This window comes from Cebus imitator, unplaced genomic scaffold (genome assembly GCF_001604975.1).
Source record: "Cebus imitator isolate Cc_AM_T3 unplaced genomic scaffold, Cebus_imitator-1.0 Scaffold45, whole genome shotgun sequence".
NCBI lineage: Eukaryota > Metazoa > Chordata > Mammalia > Primates > Cebidae > Cebus > Cebus imitator.
The window spans coordinates 4,557,158-4,565,699 of record NW_016107360.1 but is presented as its reverse complement, the minus strand read 5'-3'; the positions used below and the strand labels follow the sequence as shown (position 1 = coordinate 4,565,699).

The following is an 8,542-nucleotide window of genomic DNA, read 5'->3' as shown; positions in this document are numbered from 1 at the left end:
ANAAAAAAAAAAAAAAAAAAAACACAAGGAAAAAAAAACTCTTTTGATTATAAAATAAAAAAACAATAGCTTGTGTGTTTGAGTTCCCTCTGCAGTGGAGGAAATCACTAACCTGTTCCCTCTGAGATAGAGAGAAGGGGTAGAGTCTAAATTCTAAACCTAGTTAAGGGAAAAGTATTAACTCTGCATTCATGAGCAACCTGACAGCTTCCATGTGGTCAGACACATTTTAAGTTAGAAGGAACTTTAAGAGAGACTTCCTCATTTTATTGATCCATTCAATTTAGGTCAAAATATATATGTACTATAGCCAGGCACTGTGGAGATTTAGGATATTTAGAGATAAATAAAATCCAGTCCTTGATCTGATGGAGTCTGAATCTAGTTGGGTAGGTAGTGACAATGTGGTAAGAGCTGTGTGACAGGTAGGTACCACTCAGAGATTTTAGCTTCAAGCAACATCAAATGACTGTGGCAGATCTAAAGTGAAGAGCAGCACACCAAACTCCAGTCCCAGAACTGCTGAAGAATCGCTGAAGAATCAGGCACATGTCTTACAAAGCCAGAGCAGCAGCCAAAATAATATCACTGAACAGGTTCATTGTTTCTGCTAAGGCCTAGGAACCACAATTTGCATGAGCAGTACCATGAGCCCTGGACCCTGGACCCCACAGCCACCACAGTCACATCCGGAACAGCATGTTGTTTGCACAGCTGCCTTGCTCACTGTAGAGTGGGTTCTCTTCTGTCCCTCTTTCTTTACGTCACCAGTTCCTAATTCCTGGCCCCAGAGAGCTGTGTCTGATTGCCATTCTAACTGCTTTGCCTCTTCCTGATCTACAAGGGCAGCTGGGACAGTGAGTCACTGGAATTTCAGCTTCTATGTTGGTTGTGACTGTTGCATAAGTCAGTACAAGAAACACGATAGGGATAAGGAGGTCAGAAGAGACTTTCTTAAGAAAGTCATCCTGAGCCATCTGCTGAGGATGAGCTAACGGCCCAACTTTACATAGCTGGTGATGTTCACACAAGCAGGCTACGGGGCCACTGGTCCTTATGAGATAAGTAGAGGAGAGCTGGGAGAACTTTCCAGACAACAGTTACCTTCACCAGTCAGCCTTTGTGTACGATGGTCCATACAAAACTCATTGTATGAATTGGCAGGATCTAGAATGTTCACTTTCTCCACAGTGGCTGACATCTAGAAGACACAGCAGAGCATTTGGGGACCAGGAGAATCCCATAGAGGCAGAGGTATGAGGAACTAGCAACCGTTGAAATAATTCCCTTCCCTGGGTGAAGGACATCAGTGGTTAAGAACTATTTAAATAGTCCAAATAGCAAAGTTCATTCTTTAGAGCCGGTAGATTAGATAATAGGGGAAGGGATCCATAAATGCTGATAATAAAAAATCATAGATGGAGGTAGGGCCAGGTCTCCAAGACCACGAGACTGAGGATTCTAGGGAGCCCAGTCCTTGGGAAGCTGTTAGGAAAGCAAGTGCACATCAGGGACTGGAGGTGGTAAAACAGTGAGTGCTGACTTAATAGGGATTTTATTTTGGGTACTGACAAGGACTGAATTGCTAGATTTAATACCTTGCCTTTCTGCAGATAAAAGCTGTGGAAGCCACACCAGACTAGACTGCAGGGGGATTCTGATAACAGTATTTATGTATGGCATTTAGAGATTTCTTTAAATGTAAATGTTTTCTGGGAGAGAGAAAGATGGCATTAGGCATTAACACACACACACCTCAGAGTTAGTATCTCAGTTATTTTATGCATTGCTTGTTTATCACAAACATCTACATGTACATTAATGAGTTAATGAGGTGGAGATACAATAAGGTCTTGCCTTCAAATAGGAATGTAAGACTGCGTATGTACACACACACCCACCTAAACCAATGAAATGAGATACACAATGTGTTATGAGAGAAGCAGATACAATATTATGGAATTGATAAGGAGGAAGAGAACAACCCAGATTAAGACAGACTGAGGAGGGCATCTTGGTGAAGAGTGTTTTTCATTGAGCTTTGAAAAAAAGGAAATTTCTGAACATTTAAAGATGAGCAAAGATGATTTCAGAGAGGAGAAACAGCATGCAGAATGCCACCTGTAGGGTTTGGTGAAATTAAGAACCATTTGTTTTGGAAGGAATATAATGACATAAATGAAAGTTAGGCTCTAGTAGAGAGTTGAGGAACTGTGACAAAGAGAAACAGAGCAGCTTAGTATGGATTGTCGGATGACTCAAGGGGAAACTTCAAAGGGAATCTGGGTGGATTCGGTGATTTGGGCGGCATGAAGCCCCAGGACTGGACGCATTGAGGAGGAAGGGGCAGTTAGAACGGTAGGAGAGAAAGTGCAGAAAAGGGAAAGGAAACTTTTTCTTTGTCACCATTCTACCATCTCCTTACTTTAGATTAATCCTTCTATTATGTTTCTGAACCCAGAACAAGCCAGGGCGTGTCTCTATTCATTTTTCTGGAATGTGTCTAACAGGAAATAATAGGCTAGAGAGAGAGAGATGCTGTATGAACAAATTGAGAAGCACATTTCTTTTTAACATTCTGTCGCTGATGTTGCAAAAAAAGTAAAGCAATTATTGCACATTTCATTTTACTAAGTTTTACTATTTATCCCCTTCGCCCTAATTTTCTCTTTCTTGAATTTTGAACAAAATAATACTGAAATATACAGAAGGAAAACACAAAACACAGAAATGGAAAGTAAAATGAAAGAAAATATCAAGAAAAGTTTATTCTTGCTTACATTTTAAAATGCTCTTTTAAAAATCCAGAGCATTTTAGAAGATGAAATGTCAAACAGCCTCCATTGTATCTATAGCGTCTTTGAGTGACAATCACAGTGTTGATGTAGGGGGAACTAGTTAGACACCGTCACTCACCCAGGAAGCCTTCATTCACCTGTTTCACAGGGCAGTGAAGTGCCTTTAGCTCTGAATCACCGAAAGAGAATCTGGTGGGGCAGGTTCTGGCTGCATGAGGATTTGTTTGCATAAAGATTTTTTGGTTATTGCCAACAATGAGGCTTATTCCCTGACAAACATTAAACCAGTTTTATTTCCTTTCACAGAGATAGGATTACATTTACAGATTGTTCTTAGATATACCCACCTGATTTTTTAAATTGCTTTTCTACCTGCTTCTCCTTTCTTCTTAGGGTGAAACTCTAGCCAAACACCTTCTTCTGGTTTCAGGTGAGGAGTCTGAATTGTGGGTATCGTAGTTCTCTTACCTTTCAAGGTTTCTGGTTTGGCTGCCTTGGAGCCACACTGGTAGAACTTCAAGTCCCAGGTGGCTGAGGAAGCAGGGGTGCAGGTGTCTGCCTGCCTACGGAGCAAGGCATGGTTGAAGAGTACCTAATTTTGGTAGAGTGACTTCTATTCACTAATACCATGTGTCTGAACTGAAGAAGCTGGGGATCGTTTCCGCAAATGTAAGTGTTGCTTTTAAACAAATAATATTCCTTTCACTATTGATACGTAGTACTCACTAGGAAGTTATATAATTTCCAGATAAATTTAACAAACCAACTGCTTAACAAATCAAGCCTGCTTAAATAAAGGGAAGGTAAGTGGTATTCTGTGGGCTTATGGGACATGTGTTAGAATAAACCTCAAGACAGAATACCTTGAGATATGGTTTAGAATAAAGTAGTTTATTTTTAAAAAGGAGGAACCCATGTGACATTAACCATCAAAGGCAAAAACAAAAGATTCTGAGTTGTTTCAAATATGTCGATGGCTGATATCCCCTGAAAAATTTAAATATTTCAAAAAGCATACAGATGTGTTAAAAAGACTGTGTTTTGAAGTTACATAAAGTTGCAATCAGAGCCCCACTGTGGCCATTGACAAGATGTTTCACCTTGCAAAGTCTCAGTTTCCTCATCTGTAAAGTGTACATAATCTACCTCATTAGGTCAATAGCATGAAATTAGCACAGTGCTTTGTACTGAATAGGTAGTTAGACGATAAATGATGGAGTATAACTTGGCTTCATCCTAATTAAGTTTCAATTAAGCTTGGAAAGCATCAAAGAAACAGACAAATACTGGATGATTCAACTTACGTGAGGTATTTAGAGTAGCGAAGTTCACAGAAATGAAAAGTAGAATAAAGTAGAATGGTAGTTGCCAGGGTGCTACGGGAGGAATAAATGAGGGTTGTTTAATGGATATAGAGTTTCAATTTACAAGATGAAAACATTTGGAGATTGTACAACAATTTAAATATACTTAATACTATTGAACTTACAATTTGTAAGTATAAATACTTACAAATGGTTAGGCTGGTAAATTGTATGTTTTTTTTTTTTAACCACAATTAATACAAATAGATTTAAAAATCTTTATTTATTTTTAAGATCAAAAAGCATGTAGTGAATATTTCAATGCCTTCTATTTATTAAAGGTCTTCCTAATTCCCTAAACATGTCTTGAATCTATATTCAGTGGGTCTAATTTAGGATTGATATTGACCTATCTATGTTAGTGTCTGGTTTTTACATAGCAATTACTAGGTGACAATGTTGCATTTCAGGTATATTCTTAAAGTTGTCTCTACCTCAGTGGCGATTCTTTTATACCCCCCTTAACTTAATTACATTACTATCTTTTATTTATGAGTGATTTTTAATATGATTTCATCAGTAGTGTACAGAATCAAGAAATTATGAAGTCATAATTATTAGTTATAATTTGCTTGAAAGTTTATTATGACTCATTTTTAAAACTTGAAGCAAATGTATTCCAGTTTTCTCACCTTCCTTGTAGCTAATTTACAAATAGAATATTTTTATCTGTTTGTGTTTTAGAGATAATTAAAACTACCAAGGCAAAGTTTGTTAAACACTATCTTATCTTAAAATTTATTCGCTGATTTGGAGGACAAAAGACATTTTGGAATTATACTGATTTTGAACTTGAAGACATGTCTGTTGAATTTTTAGAGAATTATTTCTTGAAAGACCACAGATATGCCTAGGGCTCTATTAAGACTAAACATCCCTTATGGTATTTGGTGATAACTGAAGGTGATAACAACTGGCATTTAAGTTGAGTGTGCAGAGATTTGTATGTGATATGCCCTATATTAATAAATGTAAACACTATGTCAGCAAGTCCAGGGTAGCGTTAGAATGAAACTTGCAATTCTCCAAAGTGGAGGAAAGCTACAGAGGCCCTGAACACAGTATACTTCTAAAAGGGCAGCCCTGTTTTGGCTGTCAAATGCTGCCTACGGTACAGTGTCTCTAGGAACTGTCATTTGTTCATTTGATAAAGATTTCTAGCAGTCCTGCAATATACTCCCACTGGGCTGGGTCTAGAGGTTAGAAGAAACTCACGCGCAGCTCTCGAGGGAATCCTAATCTACTAGCAGAGATATATCCTCATAAATAGTTAAAGAGAGGAAGTGCTAATTCATCAGTCATTCATGCTGTTCATAGAGTCACTCCACAGAAGGTGTCATGCCTAGTATCGGGATTAAAAGATACCTCCATAAACCTTTCTTTGAACTATAATCACTGGCGACCAGAAAAATAATAAACTTGAAAACTTATATACGAGACACTCAAAAGCAGAGTGGAGTGACTTCCTAAAACACAGAAGAGAGGTGTACCCAGGCTGTCAGAGGAAGGGGCAATCACAGTGCCCTGAATTTCAAGAGGACATTGTGGGAGGTGGTGGAACTTTAGGCAGGCCTGGAAAAATGTGCAGACTTGAGATCAGTAGGAAGAGGTAATGAAAGTATCTCATGTACAGCAATGTTTTCTAAACTTTGTGCACATTAAGTGATTTTAGGGAGCATATGGACTGATCAATAACGTTAAGATGACAGATTGAGAAAGTTGTATTTTTTGACTTACTTTCAATTCTTCAGAAATAAGTTTTGTTGTTTTTGATATGACTTAAAATTCTTTGAACACTTGTTTAAGCTTCCTTAAGACCCTCACAAGATAAGCAATAAATGTTAGCAGTAAAAAAGTACTTGGTTTAATTTAATTACTCCAATTACTCCCTTAAAATTACATTTATATATAGTTATTGCCTATTTATTAAAATAGGTATCAGTTTTTTCATTTATGGTACTAATAAAAATTAACCTTTTAAATAGTTATTTTACCAAAAATAAGAGTGAATTTACAGAAAATGTTAAGTAAAAAGTAGTTCAGGTGGCAATTGGTAATGGAGAAATCATGATGAGGTATCAGAATGCCTGAAGTTTGGGAAACACTGAAGTAGGGGGAATATCAAGCACAAGAATTAGGAAGTGAAATTCAATGGGCTGTTTTTATGTGCAGCTGGAAAGAAAAGAGGGATATTGGGTATTCTATGGAGGGTATTCTAGGGGATTTTGGATGATAATTCTGGAATAAGGTTGGCTGTGGAAGCTTTAAAGGGATTTAGTCTTCAGCTGCTAGACAGCAGGAGGTTCAAAACGGTTCTGACCAAGAGCTGACTGTGGAAATCCATGCTTTTGGGGGTTGCTCCAGGGCACAGTGTGCAGGCAGATTAGAGCATAGGGGACATGACGGCAGGAGAGCTCCTTGGAAATAGGTTTCAATAAGCTGAACGTGAATAAATGAGGAGTGGTAGGAATTAAAATGGAAATGAATCAAGACATGAAGGAGTCATTCAATAAAAAAGTAAACTAAATAACAACAACTATAGTGACAGCCAAGCTGCTCTTGAGTTTTTATTTATTTTATTTTATTTTTTAACTCATTTTATGTACATATGAAGGTTTGTTACACAGGTAAATTTATGTCATGGGGGTTTGTTGTACAGATTACTTCATCACCCAGGTATGAAGCCTAGTACCCATTAGTTATTCACCCTGATCCTTTGCCTCCTCCTAACCTCCACCCTCCAGTCGGCCCCAGTGTGTGTTGTTCCCCTCTATGTGTCCATGTGTTCTCCTCATTTAACTCTCACTCATAAGTGACAACATGCAGTGTTTGGTTTTCTGTTTTTGTGTTATTTTGCTAAGGATAATGGCCTCCAGCTCCATCCATGTCCCTGCAAAAGACATGATCTTTTTCTTTTTTATGGCTATGTCATATTCCATGGTATATATGTATCACATTTTTTAAAAATCCAGTCCATTATTGATGGGCATTTAGATTGATTTCGTGTCTTTGCCATTATAAATAGTGCTGCAATGATCATACATGTGCATATGTCTTTATAATAGGATAATTCATATTCCTTTGGGTATCTACACAGTAATGGGATTGCTGAGTCGAATGATATTTCTTCTGTCTGTAGGTCTTTGAGGAATTGCCACACTATCTTCCACAATGGCTGAACTAAATTACACTCTCACCAATGGTGTATAAACATTCCTTTTTCTCTGCAACTTTGTCAGCATCTGTTATTTTTTGACTTTTTAATAGTAGTCATTCTGACTGGTGTTAGATGGTATCCTATGTGGTTTTGATTTTCATTTCTTTAATGATCAGTGATGTTGAGCTTTTTTTCATAGGATTGTTAGCCAAATGTATATCTTCTTTTAAATAGAGAGCTCCCAAAGAGAGGGGTGGGCATTTTCCATGCTGTAGATGTTTCAGCCTGTGGGCTTTGGAGATGCTGAGTAGACTAGGGTGGAAGTGGTACCCCAGCACAACACACAGCTGCTCCACGAAAGCATGACCATACAGCTTCATAAAGCAGGTCTCCAATCTCGTTCCTTTTCACGGTGTGGAACCTGCCAACCGGGGCCTCCGGCCATTCCCGCTGGTGTTCTCCAGCCTACAGAAATTTGAAAACTCCCTGGGCCAGAACTCCCAGATGGAGGAGCAGGCTGCCATCTTTGCTGTTTGGTCATCTTGAGTTTTTAAGCTTGGTGGCTTGAGAGAAGGACAGTAGCACTTCCTTCTAAAAAGAGGGAACTAGTTCTTGTGGGGAAATGCAGTTTTGTACCTCAAAAACTATTTTAAATTGAGAGGAGAATGGACCTTCAAACAGAAAGGGAAACTACCTTGTTAATCATGTGGAATTGGAATTCTGGAGCGCCATCAGGGAAGGTCAGAAATGGGGGAGACAAATATGCTCTTCATTAAAATGGCACCTAGCTCTGCTTTTCCTCCTACCCGACTCAAGCTTCCAGGAAAGGAGAGCTGAAGAAAGAATCTTCGGGTACTCAGGGATGGGAAGGCAGAGGAAGGGCATGCCGACTCTTTCCTCCTAGGTTTTATTTTCTCTTGGGAGTTTTCTCTTGATTACTATGGCCACCACCTTGTCCAGAGATAAGAGGCTTCTTTCTAGGGGTCTTCCTTGGAAGAAACAGAAGCATCTTCATCCCCAGCCAGGAGAACAGACATCATGTTTCATTTCCAGGAATGGTAGAAGAGTTTTGTATGTTTTCTATTTCCACTGGGAAAAGCACCTAATTTAGATGTTTCCCCAATACATGTAATACATAGTAGACATTTAAATGTAGATATTGCAAAGACTTACGTATTCACCTCCCAGTTTAAGAAATAAAACATTACAGATAAAAAGGTACC

General features: G+C 38.5%; 1 long non-coding RNA gene across 1 annotated transcript; it reads left to right on the top strand.

Annotated features, from left to right (window-relative positions):
* The first annotated feature begins 3,291 nt into the window (after positions 1-3,291).
* On the top strand, positions 3,292-6,011 carry LOC108303181. The gene is made up of 2 exons (XR_001824727.2): positions 3,292-3,467; positions 4,847-6,011. It is a non-coding gene; the product is annotated as an uncharacterized LOC108303181 (long non-coding RNA).
* Positions 6,012-8,542: the final 2,531 nt, after the last annotated feature.